This window comes from Candoia aspera, chromosome 9, assembly GCF_035149785.1.
Source record: "Candoia aspera isolate rCanAsp1 chromosome 9, rCanAsp1.hap2, whole genome shotgun sequence".
NCBI classification, from domain to species: domain Eukaryota; kingdom Metazoa; phylum Chordata; class Lepidosauria; order Squamata; family Boidae; genus Candoia; species Candoia aspera.
The window spans coordinates 14,561,300-14,588,381 of NC_086161.1; positions in this window are offsets into that span (position 1 = coordinate 14,561,300).

The window sequence follows — 27,082 nt, forward strand, 5'->3', positions numbered from 1 at the left end:
TACCACAGTGGGACATAGCTCTGCCAAAGAATATGTTTAGCGAATCAAACCCAGATGGCCCAAGCAGGCAAATTTTGCAACCAGTGGTGAAAATATTATGAACATTTCATGACAATGAAATTATTCTTGGATTTAAAAATTCATTTTAAAGAAAACACTTTTTTAAAAAAAAAAATTGTATTATGAAATGCTTAATGTAATTCTTTTGTTCTTTTGTTCTTTTTAGCAAGTTGTGGGCCGGAGAAAAAGGGATGGGAAATAAAAATGGGAAGAGGCTTAATTGGATTCTAGAAACTTTATTTATTTGTTTGTTTGTTTGTTTGTTTTCCCACCATAACCTCACAAATCTTGGTGGTTTCAACTTCAGAATAAAAACAGGAGAATTCAATCATAAAACCAAAACCAAAGCAGGAGAGAAAAATAATAAAAACAAGAGCCAGATGTTGTTACTAACAGGCTCCTGAAAAAGTTCTATTTTTAATAACTTCCTAAAAGCTACCAGGGAAGGGGCCAGTTTGATCTCAGTGGGAGCCCATTCCATAGCACTGACACTGCTTTAGAGAAGCAGCACCATCTAGCTTTGGTTCCCATGACACCCTTGAAATATAGGACAACAAGGAGATCCTCCCTCCATGATTTAACAGTTTGGGCTGAGATTTTGGTGAATATCTGCAGAGATGATTAACCTAATTAATTTCCACTGATGTATCCCAACTTCCCCCAACCTGGCCCTCTCAAATATATTAGACTTCAGGAGTGCTGGAGAGCAAGGTGCCCTAGACCAAGATGTTCTAAGAACAAAAAGCCTTAGAACAAGATTCCCCTTGCTTCTCATCACCACCTTCTTTACCCCAAGAAAGATGGAGACATTCTCAGCCAGAGACTCTAATTAAGACCTTAATCATCATTTATGGTCATATAGAACTTGGCAAGTTTATTTGGGTATAAGCAATCCTTGGCAGGTTTTTAAGTTCATGGGCAATGCTTCAGTGTGTGGTTTTCATCTGTAAAAGGAAGAATAAAGCAAAACACAATTGACTAGAACAGACCCTTTTTACCATATCCCGCCTAATACTAAAACCACATGGCAGTGAAATGACACATGAGCATACAGTGAGAGAGGGGTTACCATGAAACTAGAATTTCAAGAGATCGGAGCTGAGTCAAAACAAAATGAAAAATGCTGCAACAAATTGGGCTATTGTCTCACTTCCTTTGTCTCTGAGGCCAGATGATGGTTTTCAACAGCCTGTGGTTGGCTTAATCAAGAGAATAAAGAATTATCAGGAAGGACCTCTAGATTCTTTACAATCTCTATAGGAGCTTCATGAGGCCTAAAGGCATTGCTGGAAATAAATGCAATGCTTTGCTTTTCACCATGCTCACTGACAAGTGGCTGTGGTCGTTGGGACCGCCTAGGTCAGCCGTTTTTCCATCCTTACTCCTGGATGAGGTTGCCCTTCCCCATTCAGGGGTGATACAAAACCTGGGACTCAGGTGGCAGCTGTGGCCAAAAGGGCCTTTGTACAACTCTGTCAGGTGCACCAGTTGTGCCCCTGCCTGTGTTGGGTGGGCCTCCAGGCAGACATTTACACCATTGTCACTTCATGGCTTAACTATTGCAATGCACTCTACAGGGGGCATTCAGAAGTTTCCACTGGTCCAGAACACAGCAGCCCGAGCAGTAGTGGGCCTGATTTGGCAAGTCCGCATGACACCTCTACTTTGTGAGCTGCGCTGGTTGGCAGTATAGTTACGGGTGTGATTCAAGGTGCTGATTATAAGCTATAAAACCCAGTATGGCATAGGGGTCAGGAATCTGAAGGATTGCCTATCTCCTGTGGATTCTGCCTGGCTAGTAAGAATTGACAGAGGAGGTACACTCCAGTCACCTTAGTCAAACAATTGCAACCCAGGAAGCGCACCCTCCCTGTGGTGGTGCCTGCTGTCTGGAATGAGGTCCCTATTGAGATCCAGGTGGCTCCCACCCCAATGGCATTCCAGAAGGCCTTAAAGACCTGGATGTTCTCCCAGGCCTTGGGCTAGGGTGGGTAGAACTCCCTTGTTAGATACATTTGTCATATGACACATATTTCCTGATGGAGTTGCTGGTTTTGCCACTTTGCTTACTTTCCTTATCATATTTCTATTTATTTTCTTTTATTTGTGTCATGATTATATTGTGAGCTGCCCAGAGTAGTCCCAGAGTCAGGTGGCACTGAAGTCAAAATAAATAAATAAATAAGCATTTTGTTTTTATTAAAAAGTTAGGTGGGATAGCTTGGTGGAAGATAAGGGTACACTGGAATCCACAGGCGTCATATTGCTTCCCGTGGTTTACAACTGGAAGGAGCCTGATATCATTTGGGTCATTTTTAGCTCAATGGTTAAACATAGGCTGATTACAAACATACCCTTTATCAAAGCAAATGCAAGGGGGCTGTGATGTAAAAACCAAGAAAAGCTGACTAAAACCCCACCAACTATACTTTTAATTAGTTGTGCACGGTATGCATCAAAACAGCACGATCTCCCATGATACTTTTGCAATCTTTTAGCATTTTGTGACTTTTTAAAAGAAGAACCCTTTGCAATACAATAAATTAATGCCAACTTAGAAAAAGCTTGTACCAGCTATGATCCTCAGAAATGCATCCTGCCACATAGATCACGCTTGTCAGAGAACATATTGAATGGATGGAATCCTGAGGGTCATGGGTCTTGGACTGAAATTTCTTCTCTCTAGCTTGTTCATTGACTACATCCCCATTTACAGGCTAAGAACCTTCATTCAATAAATAACAGGGGCTATCATGGCAGGCTGTCAGTTTTGACAACTATGAGGCTGGGATCCAATGGCATCTTCTACCCTTTGGTGCTAGGTATTTAATAAAGCAAAATCCCCAGGATCAAGGAACTAGGAGGAACTGCAGTGTTCTTTCTTCTGCTGTTTAAAGCCTGCTTCTCGACTGGCTTTTTTTCTCCTTCTCTCTCTCTCTCTCTCTCTTTTTTTCTCTCTCTCCAGAAATCCTTTCATGCCTCCCTTGCTGGACTGACATTTTGACAAGTTGCCACAAGTGACATCTGATTTGTACAAATTTCAAGACTAATAAATCTACCTGTCAAAGCGGAAACTTTAAAAAGGAGCTAAGCCCAGCGGGTATAGTTTAACAGAACTCAAGTTGATGAAACTGTGGGATGGATAAATTATATCTGTCACAATCCACCCACATTAGTTCTGTAGAGATGTTGGCAACTGAAACAAGCATCTTTCACAGCTTAGCAAAAGCATCCATATACACGAACTTGTACACACACATTCCAAGCAAGAAATCAAAAAAGGAAAAAGAGTTGGTTAATACTGTGGATAACAAGTAACTCTTCTGTTTGTAAATTAAAATTTAGTTAATTCCTCATTTTTCAGGCTTTGTTTAGATGTGGAAATGGGTGTCTGAAGGAAGGACCCTCACCTTCCTGATCTATCCAGCCTTTGAGAGATGGGAGTTTATCTAAGTCTGGATCCAGCAATCTAGGAATTACAGGCTTAATTTCAAAGAATCAAGGCACTCCAACAAATTCATCTCTTCCATTTGCATGCTTAATTAAGAGTTCTATCATGAGAGTGCTCTGTGGTCTGAGACAGCTGTGACAATCGGAGAAACATCAGAGGCAGTAATAAGATCAAAACATCATGGAATCAGAAAGGGCACAGAGCTCTTAATCCCCTTCCCCATGTCATAGAACCATAGAACCATAGAACCATAGAACCATAGAACCATAGAACCATAGAACCATAGAACCATAGAACCATAGAACCATAGAACCATAGAACCATAGAACCATAGAACCATAGAACCATAGAACCATAGGGTTGGAAGGACCTTGGAGGTCTTCTAGTCCAACACCTTGCCCAAGGCAGGAATCCTCATACCATCTTGGACAAATGGTTGTCCATCTCAGACAAATGTACTATAGACTTGTCCTCCAAGTGCTTTTACACAACAAAATTTACTCTAGACTCAGGATAAGAAAACACAGTTTTTGTGTTCACATTATATGCTACCCCCAACAAATAAATATAGGTCAACATGGTAGCTTTGTCCACATAGCATGTCAAGGCAGTGTCTGAATTTCCCACTGCATCCTGAATAATACTCAAACCCTATTTGAAATACTATAGCATGTTTTATAAAACTAACCATCATATTTAATGGAAAGTATTATTCTAAGTGGAAGAGAAGTAGGCAAGGGAGTACTTAGCCATTTTCTTGCTAACAACTTTCCCCTTTAAAATCTCTTCTCCCATCTCCAGCTGCAAGTTTCCTGGGGGGGGGGGGGCAGGTTCCACATTATGTGTTGCAAGATTTTCCTGGAGAAACCAATTTTATTAGGTGAACTTGCCAATTAACCCAGGCTCCAGCATTAATCTGCAGGATTTTCCTCAAGAAGAAGCAAGAAAAAAAGATTTGAAATTTTAGTTGAACGTGAAGGATAGGCACTGGACTAGAAACCAGGAGAGTATGTGTTCTAGTCCTGCCTTAGGCATAAAGCCAGCTGGGCGACTTTATGGGCCAGTTGCTCTCTCTCCCAGCCCTAGGAAGAAGGAAGCAAGGGCAAACCACTTCTGCAATCTTGCCAAGAAAACTTTAGGGCTTGTCCAGGAAATCAACTCTACAGGAAGGCTAAATCTACTTTTACTGAGAATGGCTATAATAATAGAACCTTGCAAGTCTGATTGTGCTGTACCTCCTCCCCCTTCTTATATTCCAGTGAATTAGGGAGGTGTCTGCTTGAGTAGCTTTCAAATGTTATCTCTTTACTCTGGATTTTAAAAAATGTTTCAGGCCGCTTTACCTAGATGAAGGTTCTGGCACATTTCCATCAAAGTCATCGTCCTTACTCTCTACAACATAATTACTCCCCAATACTCTTGACCTTACAGTAATCCTATGAGACAAATAATGTTAGGATGTGAGATAGTAATTAGTTCACAGAAGAATCTATTATTATTTTAGATCAGAGATGGGCAGAAGTTAGATCATGATCAACTGCAAGATTCTGAATTATTTGCAGTAGTCCTATATGTGTATATTTTTTTTTAGATTTTTTTATCCCGACTTTATTATTTTTATAAATAACTCAAGGTGGTGAACATACCTAATACTCCCTCCTCCTCTTATTTTCCCCACAACAACAACCCTGTGAGGTGAGATGGATTGAGAGAGAGTGACTGGCCAAGGTCACCCAGCCGGCTTTCATGCCTAAGGCGGGACTAGAACTCTTATACCACACCTGATTGGCTCTTGGGCTGAGAGAGAGTGACTGGCCAAGGTCACCCAGCCGGCTTTCATGCCTAAGGCGGGACTAGAACTCTTATACCACACCTGATTGGCTCTTGGGCTGAGAGAGAGTGACTGGCCAAGGTCACCCAGCCGGCTTTCATGCCTAAGGCGGGACTAGAACTCTTATACCACACCTGATTGGCTCTTGGGCTGAGAGAGAGTGACTGGCCAAGGTCACCCAACCAACTTTCATGCCCAAGGCGGGACTGGAACTTCTGGTTTCTTAACCTTAACCACTACACCAAACTGGCTGTCATGCAGACATGCTGAAATAAAGAATTCTCAGAGAAGAATGGCTATGAACGTAGTTCCATGTGAAAAGATTGCAAATGCAATTCTGAAATGGGGGGGAAAATGCTGAACCTTTTCTTATTATATATTTTCTCTGAGTCATTAGTTTGCGATCCACTACAGTTGATGGACTGTAGGGATCAAGCTTTCAAAAATTAAAAACTAAGTAAATTGCCTTGAGTCTTGAGGTTTGCCCATTTTTTAACTAGATGATTGGAAATGAACCACGTTTACTTTTAGGTTCAAATATTTTCCCTCATTGTGAATGAAAGAAGGGAAATTAAAACTATTGTTTTCACCTTATAACAAACCACAGTCTGACACCCATCACCTTAGGAAGGTGTAGCTGTCCTAACCAAACTTAATTTAAACAAGTCGATGTCAAACTGATTAGTCAGATGATGTTGGTTCTGAGTGGGAGTGTTTATCCTGTATATTTAATTTTTTGCGTGTTTTTTATGATTATGTATTTCTTTCCTTTTATTATACTGTTGCATACCACCCAGAGACCTCTGGAAATGGGCAAGTTATAAATATTAGCAAGCAAGTAAACAAATAAAGTTGGTCAGAACAAACTACCATACTCTGAGGCTGTACATAACACAAATGATGACTTCTTGCAAAATGAAAATTAATCATTACAAGTTCTTTAGAGGATAGTTGAGGGGAAAGGAATGATTGAGACCATGCAGTTCTATGGTAGCACAAAGATTTGTATTTCGACCTCCCTGGTCAAGGTTTAACAGTGTTGGTATCCACAAATTTATGAGATATAGGTTAATTTTATTTCCATTTTAAGGATGAAGAACAAAGGTTGAAACACAATTAAACAAGAATGCATTTATTTATATTTACAGCCTGAACTTTGAACCTAGATTCCATAAAAGTACAACCAGCAGACACTCTATGAACAATTCATTTCAAACAGTGACAAATTAAAATCCACTTTCAATGGGGTTTATTACCAGTTAAACAAGAATAGGGTTGCAGGTGTAAGCATGTATTTAAAAGGAAGTTAAAATGAATCCAAAACAACAGTTGGCTTCTATGAAAATGTTCAGGGTCACCCAACATCAGAAGAGAATCTCATTTATTCTGACAAAATTAGTCCTTTTCAGATAACTCTCCTGCAATTGGATGGAAGAGCATTTTACTTTAGGAATTATTTCAAAGGAGAACATTTTAGAGAAATCTTCTAGTGGGATGGGGTGCTCTTAAACTTATTTAGGGAGGAGGTGACCAAAGGAAATGAGGTTAATGAGAGAAATAAAGAATATCATATCTTGCTTAACCACACTTATGAATTTTCAGGCATGTTAACATGGGCTGGTAAGACCCAATTTCATGCTTCATCAGGCCAAGATTAAGGTTGTTCTCCTATCAGTTCTTCTGATGATGAGAACCATGAGAATTGGGATCTTTCTTTGTAGGAGAAAGAGAAGTTCTTATAAATGGAACATACCCTTGCACATCTGGAGGACACCAGTTTGGGGAAGCCTGGTGGAAATAACATGAGATTGTTGGACCACTGATTTTACGAGTATAAGTAGCTCCTCATGTTTTATAATCCATCATCATACAGTAATTATTATTCCTCAATCTCTCTCCAACAGAAACATGTTCTGTAAAGAACTGGAGACCTCTGAAGGGGTCATTCCATACATAGCCTTCCCTTCATATAAACAAGCCCATACAATTTTTCCCTTTCTTTTTTATGAAGAGACAATTCAGGGAACATTTTCAAGCCCTCCTGACATCACTGTAATAAATCACCATCTTGTCTTGTGGTAGAGGAAAAGCCAAAACACTGTCAGGACTGATTTTTTCTGGCGACTCAAGTCTCCTGAACAAACCATGTGTTTTTAATCAACAAATCTTTGTTTTGCATTTCTGGGACCCCAGCACTCTTTAAATAGTTAGCTTTTACCAGAGGGATACTTTAAATTCAACACACTGCTTCCTTACTAGAAGAATTAGGAAATAGGATACCACAATACAGATTTACCAAGCTCGTCTTGGTCTTTGGGAAATTTGTTTTTGTTATAGCGTAAGATGGCTTTGCAGAGGGGATGGGAACTCCCGTTTCTTTCTTCTGGCTTATTTGGACAGACCTGTTCTACACACACTTAGAAAGGAGAGGAAAATATTAGCCTTGGCTGTTCAGATTGGGTCATGTAAATCAAATTCCACCATAGTAGAGGCCATAGCAGGCTTTTTCAGTCATGGTGATGAGGGATGTTATTGAAATGTGGTGTTTGCTCTGTAAGCAAAGAAAGTTAGGCATGTAGGCTTGTCTGGAATATGACTTGCCTCATAATGGCTTCTCAGCCTGTCTTTGACATGTTGCAACTGCTCATTTTTGGCTACATGTCTTTTACTTCCTGTGTAATGCTCTTGCTCTCAGAAAAACCCTGCTGGATCAGGATTTCTTCTCCCAGCATTTTCTTTCACAAAGTAGCCAACCATAAGTTTAAGGAAAACCTACAATAGGAACCTAAACTTCCATTCTTTGGTCTTCCGGAAATTTGACGTTAAATGCCATGCCAAATAGCCTTTAACTGTTGAGATTCTAAATTCAAGGGATCGTGAGAATTCTCTGGGATTTGAAGTTGATAGATATAATGGTTAGAGATAGACATTACCACAAACCAAAGGTAATTCTCATCCATTCTTCTAGATAAAGATAGGAGATGTTTTGGGTACTCCATGGCAAGATATCATTGTAGTTCAAGATCTCAGGAGGATACTACTGTATAGTTGTCCACTACTAATATGACCAATTAAGCAACTAAAAGTTACAACCCTAGTTTTGAAAACTGGGAGGAACAAACTGGGATATCAAACATGATATCCAAGTCTAGCAGCACAGATTTGCATAGCATCTTTCCACTTCTTAGCATGGGAAAAAGGAATATCCATGAAGCAAAAGGCCTGTTCTATTTTTACAATAGCTGCATAGCAACTTCTCACTTACCAAGCAATGAAAATTCATTTCAAATGGCCTAGACTCAGTCCAAACTTTTCCACCATTTCTTCATAATGACAGTGAAGTGATATATTATTTTAACCCTTTCCCAGTCATGTTGAAACATTATGTCTGTCTTCTGGACATGCTTGCATTACTCTGCACCTGCAGTTATAATACCCATGATCCAACATAGACAAAATTGCCTATTAATTTCTACAAAATCTCAATCCATGAGGCATTAGGCAATGCCAGTGCATATTTCTTAATGTTTCATTACAATCTCTCTCTCTCTCTCTCTCTCTCTATACACATATATACACATACAAATGGGACGCAGTGGCGCTGCGGGTTAAACCGCTGAGCTGTCGATCGGAAGGTCGGCGGTTCGAAACCGCGCGGCGGGGTGAGCTCCCGTTGCTCGTCCCAGCTCCTGCACACCAAGCAGTTCGAAAACATGCAAATGTGAGTAGATTAATTGGTACCGCTTCGGCGGGAAGGTAACGGCGTTCCGTGAGTCATGCTGGCCACATGACCCGGAAGTGTCCTATGGACAACACCGGCTCCAAGGCTTTGAAACGGAGATGAGCACCGGCCCCTAGAGTCGGACACGACTGGACTTTACGTCAAGGGAAACCTTTACCTTTACCTTATATACACATACTGTATATATATACACACGCATGCATGCATGCACATGCACTTTTTTGAATTCTCTGCTTACCTGAAGATGCTAGAGATTGGACTGGGAACCATCTATATGCTCTGCCATAAAGCATATAATCCTCTTCTAATTGCTAGGGTTAAAAGTTACATTATTCATTTAAAAATGGCAGAAATGGCTTTCAGTCTGTAGAGCTGGGGGATTTTGTTCAGCTAAATGATGTCCCCTTATCACAACAATTTCTTTAGATCAGAAGTATGCAAATTCTCTTGGCTTCAGAGTTACTTCAGGGTTTGCACAGCATATTCAAGGGACACACTCTAAATGTGGATTTCAACTCCATTTATTCTGCATTTTCAGCAGTTTTAAACCCACACCAATCTCCCAAATATGGAAAAGACTGAACTTCTTTTGGCCACTGCTCTGAGCACATAAAACAATTGCTGTTGGCCATGTGCAACCCATAGCTGCATTTTCTACAACCCATATTAGACCATGACATTGTAGCTCTCATGTTTACCTTATTCTTATTAGGACACAGAAGACTGATTGATTGATTGATTGATCACTTGATTGTGTGCCATCAAGTCAGTGTAGAGTCTTAGTTAACATATACGTAGATAGATTTTCTGTATGACAATCTATCCCCAGCCTGGCCCTTCAGATCTTCATCACTACTATAACTGAGTCTATCCACCTTGCTGCTAGTAATCCTCTTCTTCTCCTTCCTTCCACCTTTCCCACCATTACAGAATTCTCCAGACAGTTAACTCTTAGCATAATGTGTCCCAAGTATGATCACTTGATCATAATAGATAAAATACATTAATTCTCCTGGGTTTCAGTTGTCTGTTAATTCTGGGATCTTTAGAATGTAATCTTCTAGAAAAGCCAGGTTTATAGTTATATACCTAGGGGGACAGGGGCTAGGGATAGAAATGACAAGGGCTCTGAATCACAAACTCTAGATCTAAGAACATAATGAATGAGAAAAACTTAGATCTTCTTTCAAGACATTTTGGATGCCCTTCTCATTCACATTCATAAATGTAAGGAATTTCTGTCCATTTGGCACAAAAGTCTATTTGGAATAGTCCTATGTGTCAATCTTGAGAAGACTAAATTTTCAATGAGGAGGTGCAACAAAAGAACAAGATTTCTTTATGGCACCATCCAATCAATCTACAAGTAATCATAAGGAACACAATAAGCATTTCAGGGTAACCAGTTTGATCAAACCATCACTTCTGACCAGAATAATTCTGGCACTTGTGATTTAGTTAATTTGTGAATTAAGGAGAGCACACAAAATATATTAATAACATCAAGATATTGAATGTCTGATCAATAGTTTCCTACTCCGCAGGATGAAGATGCAGTCTGTTACACCAGAGCTGACCATGGCCTACTAAAGCTTTGGCTGGTGTTAGACATTGTTTCCAAGAGTTGTTGTTGTTGCTGCTGCTGCTATCACATATAATTAATTTAATTTAATTAACCTTACTTTTAACTTGTACTGTTTGTCCTAGCTCAGTGGACTTTCTGTGGTGTGGCTCCCTGGTACACCAGTCCAAGGTCAAGGGCCTCTCCCAGCACCCCTCCCAAAAAAACCTGCCCAGCTATTACCAACAATATAAGCCAAGTAACCCTTTAAAACTATTTCCAAACAATCTTGTTGGGAAACTCTGTTGAAGATGCTCTGAGACTGGGTTTCACACAAGGTAGACTGATCGTTTGATTAGTTCTTTACTGTAGGAACCCAGAAAACATGTTAATCCAGTAAGCAAGTTTTAGTCTAATACAGGCCCAGCATATTGAAGTATTAAAATCATGACTGTGTTTGTGTAACATGCTATGCCCAAATAAATCACATTAAGATTGAATGTGATGGCCTGATTCAAAAAATATGCTAAATGAAGCCTGTACTTCCCACACTATGCCGAACCTCAGCCCCAGCTGTAGCCTATTTTAGCCAGTTGTATGAACCAGGCCACAAAATGTTAAATGTTGCTGTTTACTTTCCGTACAGATTTTGCTATAACCCCCAAACATGGTAAACCTGATTCATTTCTGTAATAATTTTTACTTATGTTCCTCCCCACAAAAAACCTTCAGAGAAGAATTAATTATGCAAAATGCTGCCACTGCATCCTTTCTGCCACTTCATTAAGTTGGGACAGACCTCTTCCTCCCCTCCCACAAGCCATTTGAATCAGGAAAGAGTTCATCTCTTTTGTACATATAGATAGTCCTCGACTTACGACCATCTGTTTAGCGACTGTTTGAAGTTACAGCAGCACTGAAAAAAGTGACTCATGACAGTCACAGCATCCCCCAGTCACGCAATCAAAATTCAAGCTGTTGGCAACTGGCATGTGTTTATGACAGTTGCAGCATCCCAGCGTCACATGATCACCATTTGCGATCTTCCCAGCCAGCTTCTGGCAAGCAAAACCAAAGGGGGAAACTGGATTCACTTAATGACCATGTGATTTGCTTAATGGCCATGGCAAAACAGGTCATAAAATTGGGTGCATGATGCCTCACTTAATGACCTAATCACTTAGCGCCTGAAGTTCCGGTCCCAATTGTGGTTGTAAGTTGAGGACTAACTAGTCAACTTGAGTGACATGCTAGGGCTGGGCAAAGCTTTAAAAGGTGCTTTGCTTTAATGATGCTTCAAGCAAAGCATCCTAAGGATGTTGCTTGGCCAAACAATGTAACCATCTGCTTTTAAAGAATGAAGCAAAACCACCATCTTGCTTTCTTTTGTATCACTTTTAGAGCCTCCTGTACTATTTCTGGTAGTTGGAAGATACTATAGCACATGCAAGGAAGAGCCAGAGAAGACTCTAAAATTAATACAAAGCATTTCAACAAGGCAAATTACGACCTCACTATACTTAAATGACCTGAGTAAGGTTGCTTCCATGGCACAAAGCACCTCATCAACGCAAAACATGGCTGTTCTACACAAGCTTATAATGTACTCTTTTTATATATACATTAAGTATTGTGAGCTATTCTAGGGCTCTTGCTGGCTCAGGAACAAGGCAGCAATGCTTCAGAATGAACGAACGAACGAACAAACGAATGAACGAACAATGTTCTGAAAGATTTTTAAATACATCATCTTATCTCAAAGAGGAAAGAGATGACACATAACTGATAATATAAATGCAGTGTATACAGGCAAGCTAAGAGCCTTTCCACAGTGGTGATCCTTAGTGGAACCCAGCCCTTGCTGTAATAGAAAAAAACTTCCAGCATTATATTGTGTTGTCTTGGTTCTCTATTCTATCCTCTATGTTTTGTGCTTGGCTGGTAGATGGCAGTTCAGAAAACAACAGAATAAGGCCAGATATATATCATCGCCTGGGTGGGAGCAAGGCCAGCATCATGTTGCCAGACTATTCCAGCAATACTGTCAAGAGCTAACCAAGGAAGGTTTGAAATGTCTAGTAAGAGAGCATGAATCATGCATATCATCATCATTGTCATCACTACCTGCCATGCATCATGACCATTGTTTTGGGGATTTATAGTCTGCCTTTCCACCAAAGTAAAATGGAGCTCACCCTGGCTAAAAACAGCTAAAGGAAAGGAATGCAGTATGTAACCATTCACTACTCCAGGAATGCCTTCAGCCATCGCTCCTTGAAAAAGCAAGACAGCCTGTGCTTGTAGCCCCCCTCTCTTTTTGGCCATTTGAGGAATGTGAGGCATCCCCTCCCACTAGATTATGGATGAACTTTCCCCTCTTGGTGAACTCCACTATGCTCTGGTATCTTTTAAGCACATCTGATCCAGAGGGCCTGCATGTGAATCTGGAAAGATTCCCTCCCCACCCCCACCCCCACCCCCGGCTTTGGCTGCCCTGCTAGCAAGGCATGAATACAACTTTGAAACACATCCTTCAGTGACCCTTCTCCCATATAGCCCCAAGAGATCAAAGCTCTCATCCAGAATAAAAAGCATGTGATGGGCAGGTGTCCATCCCCCTCAGCAGATCTAACATGAATCAAACAGCCTGACCCACAGGAAGATCAAACAGAACTCCCACTGACTTTTCGTTAAAGCCACCATTCAAGCCACCCTAATTAAAGCCCCCCCCTCAACATGCACAGACTTTCTTCTGTGCTGACCACTGTCCCATGACCATCTCACTCTCCCTTTCCTTCATCCCTCCTTAAACAAAAACACCCAAGAGTTTCAAGGAGGGATAAGCAATCTACACTTCCTGTGCAGTGAGAAAACAAAATGATATACCCCGTGAGTCCTTTTGCTTGGTTCCATGCCATTTCTCACATATCTGGGATGGGGATGGGGAGAAAAAGATAGCTAGCAGTCCCAATCCCTTTAATTCAGAAATGTTCCTTCTTGGGATACTGCAGGTACTTGGTTACAAATTGCTATGTACCTTGCATCAGGAAGGGTCTTGTAGGTGATGCCATAATGTAATGCTGATGAACTCATGACAAAATGGGTTTTTAGATTGCAATATGTTTTATTTTTTATTTCACTTACTTTTAAGTGTAGAAACCAGTCCTGCTAGGTTCGGGGGACTGCTCATTTGGCTGAGAGAGGCTCTGGACTTGCATCCCAAAGTCTTGCTCTGATCATACTACTTGCATCTTCCATCCAGATAGCAACACCAAACATCTACCTTGTGATTTCTCAAATATTTTTTTTCTCTTTCTACCTTATTCTCAGAATGCCTGAGAGTTTCTTTTGAATTTCTCTTGGGGTCACTTTGTAGCTGATGTTCTCATGGAAGATAGAAGTTGCTATTGGTGTTGTTCTTTGTGATGTACCTTCTCGTTATTCTGAAAGTTCCCTGGCTGCCCACTTGCCAGTCTGGAAAAGTCCAAGGAGTTTTCTCTTAATGTTTTCCTGTAGAATTCCTGCTAAATAACTACGTAACTAACCAGCTCCTTAGATATCATCAGAGATGAAGAGCTCATCAGCATAGGGAGAGTTGCTTATTCCACTGCCAAAGAACTCTTACTAATGCAGAGCCAGTCCTACTGTTGGATGATCAATCTAGTTCTGTCCATGGAATATTTTGTCCCTCCCACAAATAACACTAAGTTTTGGGGCAAACTTGTCCTCATAACTAGCACAAATGAACATTTTTTCTTCTAGTTAATTGGTGCTATTTTGAAACCCAGTTCTCTGATGCCTGACCAAACAAAGTTGCTCCTTCTTCCTCATAATTGCCTTCAGATATTTGAAGATAATTATAATTTCCTCCTTAAACCGTCTGTTCTCTTAGCTTCTCTGATCTCCCTGTTCAGCAGTTCTTTCTGAATTTGAATTACCTTTATACATACAGTGTACCAATGGTACATCATTTTAATAAAAAATATCTTTAAGATTATAACATAGTATAAATTTCAGTCCTTTCAATCACATATTTTCCATTGTTCCATCTGTATATTATAACCAAAATTTTAGCCCACTTTATCATACATTCTTTCACTTGTTCTTCAGTTTCAAATTTCAATAAAATTTTATACATTTTAGCAATCACATGTTCATCATTTGTACACAATTTCATTTCAAAGCCATCATTTGCTGAATAAGTCTTTGTGCTAAGCAATGGGTTGCTTAGCCATGGTCTGCAGACTAATAAGCAGGGACCATAGAATGAGTCAAATCATAAATCACATTTCATAAATGATAATGTCTATGGCTGGCTGGGGAATTTTGAGAGTTGAAGTCCACACATCTTAAAGTTGCTAGGGTTGAAAAACTGTTTTAGGGTATGTCCAATATAGATACTAGCCAGAAGGCCACAGAAGATTGCATGGATTCTTGAGAATACCTCTCACTATTAATAATTTGTTTACGTATTCATTTGAAACAGTAATACCTCTTTTTGCTAAAATTCGTGGTCGCTTCTTGTCATAAGCTCCAATTTTGCTGGGAGATTCTATTGTGGTATAGGCCTGACAAGAGGATCTCTACTGACCTGAGTTTCATATGGACAGCAATTTTTCTCCAGAATAAATCCATTGACATCGGTAAGACTTACCATTTCAGGCCTGATGATATTTCAAGCTTTTTCTTTGACATGGTTATGCTCTAGGGTTCTCATGGGAAAGATACTTTCATATGAAGAAATTATAAAAGGAAAATTAATTACAATCTGTGGTCATAACACAGAAATGTCAGAAAAAAGGTTTGCATTGGCCATTGTCACATATTAAAAAAAAAAACCCTCAAATAATTAGTAAAAAAACAATATTTGGGCATGAGCTCTATTTGCAAAAATATTTAAGTACAAACTCAGGACCATAGGATCCTTGTATTCTTTTTTACCTTGTTCCAATGTCTCTAGCAGCCATCTGATAGAGATATCTATTTGTGGAGAAAAGAACTGCAGGCTGGGTGCTGGTGGAGAGTCCTTATGAGATCTTCCTCTTTTATAAAGGAAAAACAGTTGTACCTAATATATAGGCCATTTTTTCAAATAAACCTGCAGAAGATTTGCAAAATAAAGGAGTAGAAGGTAGTGGAGGAAAAAGGATGTGGCACCCTTCCCCAACCTGCCAACCATAATCCTCAGCCATCACACTATTAGCCATGCAGGCTAGGGCAGATGGGAGTTATAATCTAACGCATATGTAGAATACTAGAATGGGGAATGCTGAAATGTAGGATATACAGCCTACCCAAGCACAGGCTGAGAAGAAACCAAAAATAAAGCAAGTATAACCAGATATATCAGATAGTATTAAAGCAGATATACAAGACAAAGTAAATCCAGGAAAAGAACAAATAGAACATAGAAAATCCTTGGTTATTTATTACAAAAAAATTATTAAAGGACAAAGAATAATGGAAAACATACAGTCCCTTTCTGTCAACATAAGTGATTCAAGCAAGCCACTGAAATGAAGACAAATATTCACTAAATTGTGTTTAAAAAAAGTTAATCTTGGGGTGTTCTCTCTTTCTCTCTCCCTATCTCTCTCCCTCTCTAACTAAGGTACTGTGTGCATGCATAATCACACACACACACATTTAAACCAAATGAAATATGTTAAAAGAGTGATATTATATTTATCCACTGCTATTTCCAGAAAAGGCAGAGGAGGAAGAGGGCAAGACTTGCATATTATGCCAGCAGGAAATTTTAATGGTTTGATAGATCCCAGTTTATTTAGATCATCTTCAAAGGAGCTTAGCTTGGGATCTTAGTTCAAGCGTTTTTAAATCTGAGCTCTGAGCTCCAGTTAATGGCAATATAGATATCCAGAGGACATGCCTATCCTCTTTGTTGTTGTTTTTGTTGTTCGTAGGTTTTTTCTTGGGGAGAAGTGAGGTGTTTAACTCAGTGAATCTGACAGATGTAATCTTGATAATTTCTATAAATAGTTGTGTTCTTAAGCCAATCGCCCAGAAGATTAGTCTGGATAAGAAAAGAGAGAGCAACAATGGTACTCGGAGATTTTGAAAATGATACTTGAAGTTGTTGGGAATGGAGTGACATATAAGCTGAAGTAGTAAATGGACACATACAATAAACAGTGGAAAGTAAACCTATTTTTACACAATAAGGACATGATAAGATCTTTTTTCTCTTTAAATGTCCTTTTTGTTCCTCCCAGGCACAGGCTACAGAATGTTCAAGGTGCAGACAGAAGCCCAACATACTCCTCAATGAAATGTACTGCCAGATAGTTATTCCATCTCAGGTTTGGGGCCCTCAGTTGGGATCAGATAGACTCTATGGCCCTTTGGCTGCTTTGCTGCTTTGGCCTGCTCCGTAGCTCTCTGTGAAGCCTATGTTTGCTTAATGTGAGTCAACTGTGTCCATTTTCCTTTCATCAATGCTGGAGAGTCAGAAACATGCTAATCCAGCCCAGATGCCACACCACTTTCTGGGATCTTCTAAGCCATAAGGAAGCCCCTGCAGGGACTTGTCCCCCAGCTTTCACTCCCACAATCACCCTGCCCCTTTATTCCCCTACATCCCACCACTTTTGAACTTGCTTCTATGATTTGGACTCCAAAACCCAGTGGGAGCAGGGAGCTGGCAAAGGGTCATCCATCACCCAGGAGCTCAGGCAAGCACAGAGGCTCAGCACTTGAATGGGGCACAGGTCAGCTCAGAGGCTAACAAATTGTTCAGTTGCCAGTATGAGGTATGATTGATGGCCAGGAACAGGAGGCCAGGGGAGAAGCAACCTTCAGTCAAACACGCATGCCTTCCGCTCTGGCGCTGGCACTAGCACAAACCACCTTTCACAGCCTCTGCATGACCTCTTCCTCTTTCCCAGTTTTACAGGCCATCCATCAAGCACTTGCCCCAGGATTGACCTTTCTCTATGGAGGACTCTATCTAACTGCCCCATTTTCTTTCCCCCCAAAAAACAGGAATTTTACTAATAATGGCCAAGAGGTGTTTCACTCTCCTTCAAGGGCCATGCCAAGAAGGAAAAAGCCACACTGAATGCCAGCTTCATTAGAAAGGGCTCCAGAGGGACTCTGAGATGCACCCAGCAGGTTAAGGGTTTAAGTAGATAAACACATAGGTATGTATCTCTCCAAACTCTTTCCTTGACAATTTACACAGCTGCTTTCAATTATGGCTTTGATGTTCTCCACCTCTGTTTTCCTAGCTGATGGTTTCTCCACATGGTTTCTGAGGTCAGGATGGGTGAACTTCAAAAGCCTTAGTAAGTCAGGTTCAGAGAAGTGGTCAGAAGTTCATGAGTTTCTCTCTCTTTTTAAAAAATTCTGGAGAGAGCAAACTCAGGCAAAGTCACCAGTTTTCATAGCTTGAGTTGGGACATAATATGAAGTGGAGTGGAAGGTTGCCATGTGATGAACAATTTACTACTTTTCATTCAACTCTTTTTCTTTTTTTCTTTCGTGTAGGGATTGCAGTCTAAATCTAGTTGGAATCAGTATGACACATCTTCCTTCATTTTTCAAATTTACTGCTTATAAGAATGTGGGAGCATCTACATTTTATTTGACACACAACATTCTATAATATAGACATTTTGTCTACATCCTATATGCAATTGATTTATATATATATATATATAAATACTATACTATACAAATAGTATACTATACACATACTATATATATACATATATATACACACACACACTATACACACACAATATACTGTGTATATATGTATATGTATACACACACACACACACACACACATACACACAAACAAATAAATTTCTTAAGATACATAGTTTTTCATTCAACTGAATAGATGATCCTATAACATCCCCAGTATGTTTTTTATAACACAACTCTCCATAATACATGCTCCTGTGTAGGTGTTCAACACTTCCTCAAATAGATACAGTTTATATTCTTTTTCTTTTTAAGAAGACAAATATTGTAAATACTATTCATAACTATTGTATATACTATAAGAGAGTCTATATTGGTGGAATCATGCCTTTTTTTTTATTTTGCACCCCTGCTGACTGACATGTCTATTTTATATATAATTGTCTTTTAACACTATTTAGTGCAACACATGAACATTCCAACTGACACAAACAATTAAGAAATGCTTGATTATTTCCTTCCCTGGGAAAGGTACTAAGTTAATACAGAGAGATGATTAAGTTGATACTTTGCTCCAGGATGTTCCCTGATGTGCTGTTCTCCTTATACCAAATCTGGATATTGGTCTCTCTAACTCAGTAGAGTTTGCACCAGGGACTGGACTAAATACATTTATCTTTCAAGAGGCATAGTGAAGGCCCATTGGAAAAATCATATGTGAGCCCAAGACAAAAACTAAAATTCATTGCATTTTCATTTACACCAAATTAAAATTAGTTAAGTTTATTTTATTATCCTTGGGAGAAGAGCAATGACAAATCTCGATAAAATAGTTAAGAGCAGAGATATCACACTGACAACAAAGGTCCACATAGTTAAAGCAATGGTGTTCCCTGTAGTAACATATGGCTGCGAGAGCTGGACCATAAGGAAGGCTGAGAGAAGGAAGATAGATGCTTTTGAACTGTGGTGTTGGAGGAAAATTCTGAGAGTGCCTTGGACTGCAAGAAGATCAAACCAGTCCATCCTCCAGGAAATCAAGCCAGACTGCTCACTTGAGGGAATAATATTAAAGGCAAAACTGAAATACTTTGGCTACATAATGAGAAGACAGGACACCCTGGAGAAGGTGCTGATGCTAGGGAGAGCGGAAGGCAAAAGGAAGAGGGGCCGACCAAGGGCAAGGTGGATGGATGATATTCTAGAGGTGACGGACTCAACCCTGGGGGAGCTGGGGGTGTTGACAACCAACAGGAAGCTCTGGCGTGGGCTAGTCCATGAAGTCACGAAGAGTCGGAAGTGACTAAACGAATGAACAATATTTTATTATGCTCAATAACCAGGTCATAAAATGAAATGTAACAAGACTACTCTCCAGTCATATCTTTGTTAATGTTTAGGGCTGTGTAAAGCCCAAATGGTTATTTCACTTCAGTCAAATCCTTGAAGGACGCTTTACGTTGATCTGCAAAGGAGATGCTACTTTTCATGAATTGAGGCAACTTGTCTTGTTACATGAACAGTGGCAGCCAATCAGCCCTGCCTTGAGGCTACTGATCAATGCACTGCTGCAGCACACTTCACATCCTTGGCACAAGGGCCGCCTCAAGAGAAAGCATGCCTGCTTTGTGCATCTCTATGGGATTTTCTGGCTCATTAAAAATTACAAATTGATGAACAGTTTTAGAGGTCTCTAGGAGTTGTGTTTGACCTTGGGGCTTAGAATGCCTGTGTTTTTGAACAAGCCCTACCTAGAAATGTGTGGTACCTCCTCTACCAATTGCTGTAGTGGGTCTCCATTCCTCCATATGCCAGCCTTCTGCCCATTCTAGTAGGTAAAATAGGCTGGTGACCAGTAGGGCAGAAGCCTCATCCATAAGTACCTTCTTTAAAAACTGACATCCCAGCTTCCATTCTTTTGATTACTATATGATAAAACAAATTACTTCAATCCAAACTTATTCCAATGGAATTTGAGCCCATGTGCCATGGAGGTGAACATATGATGGCATTTCCTGTCCATAAGGCCTGAGATCCAGTCCACCATAGATCCACCCCAGCCCTTCTTTTGTTGTTGTGATGACTTAAATGAAACATCATATAATCTATAACTAATATGTCTGAATGAACAAAGTGATGCAGATGTAAATTATTCTCTGGGAACAATGTCCTTGTGCCAAACATCATAAAATATGTGCTAGAAAGATCTGTCCCTCAGTGGGCAAGGAAACAAAGAGGAGACAAGAGGAGGAAGAGTAGGACAACCCTAATAAAATTATCAATTCAGAAAAGCTTTCACATTCAGATTTTTTTCTAAATATGAAATATGGATATGGATATAAATATGGATATTCTCTTCAATTGAAATGTGGGTAGTTATCCTTACAAATGGTGGCAAAACATACCTTTGGGCAACTTGGGAAAATTATTTTCTCCAAAACTGACCCATATTTAAGACCCCACTTAGTGAGCAATTGCCTGGCTATTGTCAGGATTTAATGGGCATAATCAGTATTATTTTCAGCCACTCCAAATCCATATCCATCCAAAGATAACGTACATTGCCGTTATGGCCTGATAGGCAGCAGCTGTCTAGCTGTGATTCCTTAACTTTCTAAGCAAGAAATCTAATCTGTAGAAAAGGGGATTGATATCTTGACCGGGGGGAGGGGACGAGGAAGAGGAGAAGGAGAAGGAGGAGAAGTCACTGAAAAGCTGCATCCATGTTCATCCATAACTTCCTATAACATGCAGAGCTTTTGTATAGAATATACAAAATTATTCAAGAAAATTCCCAAAAGATTTTTTTTTCTAATGTGAATATGTCCCTGAACTAATTCTTATTACATAAACGTCCATAATGCAAGGCTTCTTAAAAGTAATATAAGCACTGCAAGCATTTTATGTTTTTTTTTTTCTATGCAACCCCTTTTGGTATGCAGCCTTTCAAAAAATATGCATGCTTCTTTAAAGATTTAGTGCACCAATAATTGTTTTTAGTGGATTTGGGCTCCAGAGAAAGATGAATCCCAGTTGGCAACACAAAGGTAGAGCTCATGCCACACAAGAGCTGGTTTTGGTATATCTTGCAAATTCCTCCCCAAGGAATCCATGGCAAGTTTCTTTTGCTTTGCTAGGCCAAAATGTTTCCCCAAAATCACAGAATTGCTCCTGAATCTGAACTATTTCGTCAATACAGATTAGGCTGGCCTGAACTTGGCTCCTAAAATCTAGAAGGGTTTGAGGCCCCTTGAGGTCAAGATCAGGCTCCCTCACATACCCAAAAAAAAAAAAAAGCCCTGACCATCACTTTGATTCAGACAGCAGTGTTGTGACCTCTCCTGGGCCACACAGTGCGTTTGACATGCCATTCAATGCAGTGCAATCAATACTCAAAGGATTTTGGAACTCAGACATGTTGAGGCAGAAATCTACAGGAGATGTTTAATACTAATTCCATAAGCATCTGAGTTAATGAATCACAACTGTAAGAAATCATGGTAATCCAGAAGGCATTAGTGACAGATTAGCTTCAGAGCTGCCATAAAAGTTCCAGGATGCTTACCTAGAATCATGATTAATTCTGGCAATGTATAGTGGCATTATTCGGCAAGGAATGAAGTAAAGCCTGTGGCAGCTTGTGCTAGCCAAGACCACACTGGGGGAAAAGAATACATTGAGGTTTCCTTTCAGACTTCATTTGCCAATCTTTCTGGAATAGGTTCTAGCACCTAAGTTTGTCCTCTTCATAATTTCCAAAGGAAGTTTCCTCTATTAGCAATATTATATTAGAGAGAGCAAAGTATGTCAATTGGAAATATATGGATGTTGTGACATTATTAGACTCCAACTACCATCAACCCTAACCAATGTTTTCTGAGGATGATGGGGAACAGTGCCCAGTGACACCATCAGGGACACCCCTATAAGGTTGGATGTTAACAGATGCTTCCAAGACCACTACTAGGACCTACATCTATTTCTAGCTATATTGAACCCTCAGAACAATGAGGATAAAGAATAAAGTAAACATTTTCAACTTCTGCACCTTCCAGGTATGTGAACCTCAACTCCCAGAATGTCCAACCCACTGGTGAGAATTTGAGGGTTGACTTCTATATGCCCAAAGGTGTCAATTTGGAGAAAGCTCCAATGTAAGGTAACTCAATCGACTCACTGATTCTTGGTTCTGCTTCCAGAAAAGATAGACCTGACTGAGATTTTTACCTGGACAATTATACACTTAGTCAAGTTGGCTCTCCAACTTGGCTTGATTTGCATTTCTTGTCTTAATAAATTCCATTTTATAACTGCCTGCTGCTCATCTCAGACCAGAATCTGAGAACTACATTAGCTTTGCATTCATCATTTGCTCTTAGCCTACCAAGGATAACATGGCATGCAGGTCAAATGGAATTCTCTAAAGTTTAAGTGAACTGACTTTAAACTCCCAAACAGACCAAAATCATCTCACTGAAATTTAGTTAGCATACACAAATGGAATGCTGAGGACCTTATGTCAGCCAAGGGTTGTGAATCTGAAGGAAAGGAGACAAAAAAAAAATTGCATCCTTTTCAAACTGTTCAAAGAAGATGTAGACAGAAAGCATCCTGTCCCATTCTCTTTATCCTGATCTCCTCAATGCTTAAGAGGGAGGCTTCATCCTCGCATACCCTTACCATCTTGAATAATCCACGATTAGCTGTGAAACACATTGGATTGAGCAACTTTTTTGCAGTCAAGAATATGATCTTTTTGCTCCACTGAGGACATACAGTGAAGTAGGTAGTAAAGGTAAAGGTAAAGGTTTCCCTTGACGTAAAGTCCAGTCGTGTCCGACTCTAGGGGGCGGTGCTCATCTCCGTTTCAAAGCCTTGGAGCCGGCGTTGTCCATAGGACACTTCCGGGTCATGTGGCCAGCATGACTCACGGAACGCCGTTACCTTCCCGCCAAAGCGGTACCAATTAATCTACTCACATTTGCATGTTTTCGAACTGCATTTTGCCCTTTAACCAACCACTACTACGACCCCAACCTAATCAGAGATCATGCAGTGACTAAGATGTCATCTAAGTACTGCAGAGCCAATCAGATTTGGTGATGTGATGGTAGCAGGAGACCAGTCCAGCAAGGGTGTGTTGCTTCCTACATAAATGAAGACCGACTGTGCCTTTACTGAGCTAAACAAAATGAATATCTTATTGAAATTCTGGAGGATTGTTTTCCTCCATCTTTCTCACTCACGTTTACTTAACTTCTCGGATGGGCATGTGCCAAACTGCTGATCACATTGCCTGCTGGCAAGTGCATGGAGATTAGTTCATTTGAGTACAGCACCTCCAAGTTTGACATACAGCCAAGCAAAATATAGGTTTAATCAAGAGGAAAAAATTAACAAGATGTCTCAGCAAAAGGTACTGGGCCTTGTCTTGACAGCCAAAGCAGAAGCTACTTGACAACAGAAGGAGAATATCGACCAGTCTGGCCATAGAAACAAATAGTCAAATAAACACAAATGCACCTAATCAATTTACAAAAAGCAGAGTAGCTTTGCATGATCCCAACCCAGACTGACAATTCCCAGTTCTAAGAGGTGACCATCTTTGTTTTTTTAAATTTATCCCAAACATTTAAGACAAACCTCTCTGAACTGGTGCCCTCCAGATGTCTGAACTTCAACTCCCATTATCTCTAGCAAACATGGCTTTCATTTAATATAATTTAAGGTTCTCTTTCAGAGCTGCTGTTGGTTTTGAGTTTCCCCCAGCAAGGGTTGTTTATGACATAAGCATCATATTACATTCTGGTTCATTGCTTATGCAATGTGTGCATCACATTTGAATCTCACCCTTCTTCTGCATTACTCTGAGACAAAAGCAACTCACCAATGAGTAATCGAATGCACCTCTGGCCATGAAAGCCAAATCAATTGATCAGTTAGCATGACAGGCCAAGCAGATCAGTCAAGCCACTGAGCATGCAGATGACAGCTGAGGGCCCCACCAAGGTCTCCTGTTGACCTTCCCCTGACCCAGCACCTCTGTTTTGCCCCTGATTGCTTAGTGCATAAGGAAGTCTTTCATTCTCTCATCCTCTTCCCCCTGCCTTTAATTGGACTTACATACACTTTCTCCTTTTTGTTTTATCTCTATTCTGTTCATTAGTTCTTCAGATGCCAAGGATCTCATGAGAGAGGGAGAGAAGCCTCTCTCTGTCTATTTATTCATTTATCAGCCTGTCCTTTTTAAAATATTTCTCTTTTTAAATGCATGCATACAACCCACGCATACTACTGCTTTAATACAAAGGTGTATTTAAATCACATCCAATCTGTCCCTCCATCACCTTTCAACAAATTTACCAAGGCAGACTATTTGCCAATTGCCTTAAGCCCCCCTGCCACTGATGTCACTGTAAAACAATCATTTCCTTTTTCTCCAAAGTAATCACAAGAGCCAAACATGGCATCTGTATTTCCTTTTGGAAACAAAGAAATGAATTTAAAAAGGCCCCAATATGTTCCTCCACATTCCAACTCCCACAACTGTACAGGCAGCTGAGCTGGATTTCAGAGATGAAGTATGGATGATTAAAAACCTTCCCATTTCTCAGTATCCTGGCCATTACTCATTCCAAACCTGAGGCTTCTCAGTTACATAGCCCAATGCAAGCCAACCATTTTTTTTTTCATTGACTGAAACATTGTCTAACTGAAAACAAACTTTTGATCCCTGAGGCTTAGCATATCTCAGGTCCCTCATGGTATTTAATCAACCAGAAGCTAAACATTTTCAATCCATGATGGCTCATTTGAACAGGAAGCTCTGGGCCTTCACTCTTGATATAATAGCTCTCCATTTTTATTTTGGAGGACTCTTTTTTATTTAATTTTGTGCTCTTCAATGACAAGTTCATCTTTTGAAGAGTTTTTAGTGGATTTCTTCCTAGACATCATGAAGAATTTCTTTCTTTTGGGCAGAAATATCAGGCAAAAGAGGAGGGGGATGAAGGCTCTCAATTATAATCCTAAAGTTAGGATTATTCTAAGTGAGGGAATCTTGATTTGCCCAAATATATTTGCAGGGAATTGCTCCATGGTTTATTCCCTTTTGGGCTGTCTGTAAAAAATCCTTCCAGATTAGTAAAGACAAGGTGAAGTTTCTCCTAGATGTTAGTTGCTTCTAAATGCATCTATTACAAAACTTAAAATGAAATGCGTGCTTTACAAGTAGATTCCTGATTCAACCCTCATCATCCTCATATCAGCTGGAAAGTGCTGAGCCAGTGATGTAAGCATGTATAGAACAAAGTTGTATAGTTTAGGGAAGAAGATAGAAAAATCAACTTCCACCCATGGAAGTGGAACTTGGGTCTTCACATCCCACCACCTTCAGTTATATGAATGACTGGGTACTTTGAAGGATGGATATTTCTCAGTCTTGGCACACAGCAGATCATTTTTCTGTTAGCAATTAAGTGCCAGTTTAACATGGAATTACATGAGCAATAGTGGATTTTTTTTCCTTCCTCCTCTTTTTTCCTCTTCAGTTGCTTTATGCCATTTTCCCAGTTTACAAGGCACACATTAATGTTACATAAAATATGATTATTTAATATTTTAAATATTTATTGCCACTTTGGCCAGTCCCATCTGTGGACCAAAAGATAGGATAAAAGTAAAGATTCTCATGAATCATGCTTGACTCCTGATAACTACATGAGCATACCACTGTCCTGGACAAAGCCCAGAGCATCCTGGAGTACATCAGGAAGATGGCACCCAAAGATGAGGCGGCAGCAGACAGAGGAAGTCCCATGGCAAAACAAGACCCTGCATGGGATGTACCATCAACAGATAGCTGAGGTGGCTGACATTGGGAAATCCAATCAGTGGCTGGAAAGGTCTGGACTAAAAGACAGCACTGAGGCACTGATCACAGCAGTACAAAAGCAGGCACTAAACACCAGATCCATAGGAGCAGGGGTCTATCACTCTAGACAGGACCCAAAATGCAGACTGTGCAGAGAGGCCTCAGAGACAGTCCAACACATAGTGGCAGGGTGTATGATGCAGGCAGGAATAGCATACACTGAACGGCACAACCAAGCAACTGGCATTGTATACTGGAACATCAGCACAGTGTATGGGCCTCCCAAGTCCAGATGGGAGATTCCACAGAAAGTCATGGAGAATAACAGGGCTAAGATCCTGTGGGACTTCCAGATCCAGACAGATAGGCAGGTACTGGCCAATCAACCAGACATCGTGGTAGTAGTCAAGGATGAGAAGACAACAGTGGTGATAGGTGTAGCATTGCCAAGTGACAGCAACATCAGGAAGAAGGAGTGTGAGAAGCTGGAGAAGTACCAGGGCCTGAAGGAGGAACTAGAAAGGGTATGAAGAGTGAAGGCCAAAGGGGTCCCAGTGGTGGTAGGAGCTCTTGGGGCTGTGACTCCTAAGCTGGGAGAGTAGCTCCAACAGATCCCAGGAGTCACATCAGAGCTCTCTATCCACAAGAGTGCAGTGCTAGGAACAGCTAAGATACTGCTCAGAACCCTCAAACTTTCTAGTTCTTCATAAAGTTCCTGAGGAATTTTTCAATAAGTGTTCATTATTTGGACTTGCTGTCCAGTGTTGCTTCAAAATAAAATATAAAATTATGAAGTAGCAAAGAATATTGGAAGGTTAATGATTAAAAGCCAGACCTGAATTCAGCAAGTCTTAGGGACAAATTCCTCTGTGCAACACAGATCACAATAGACCTGT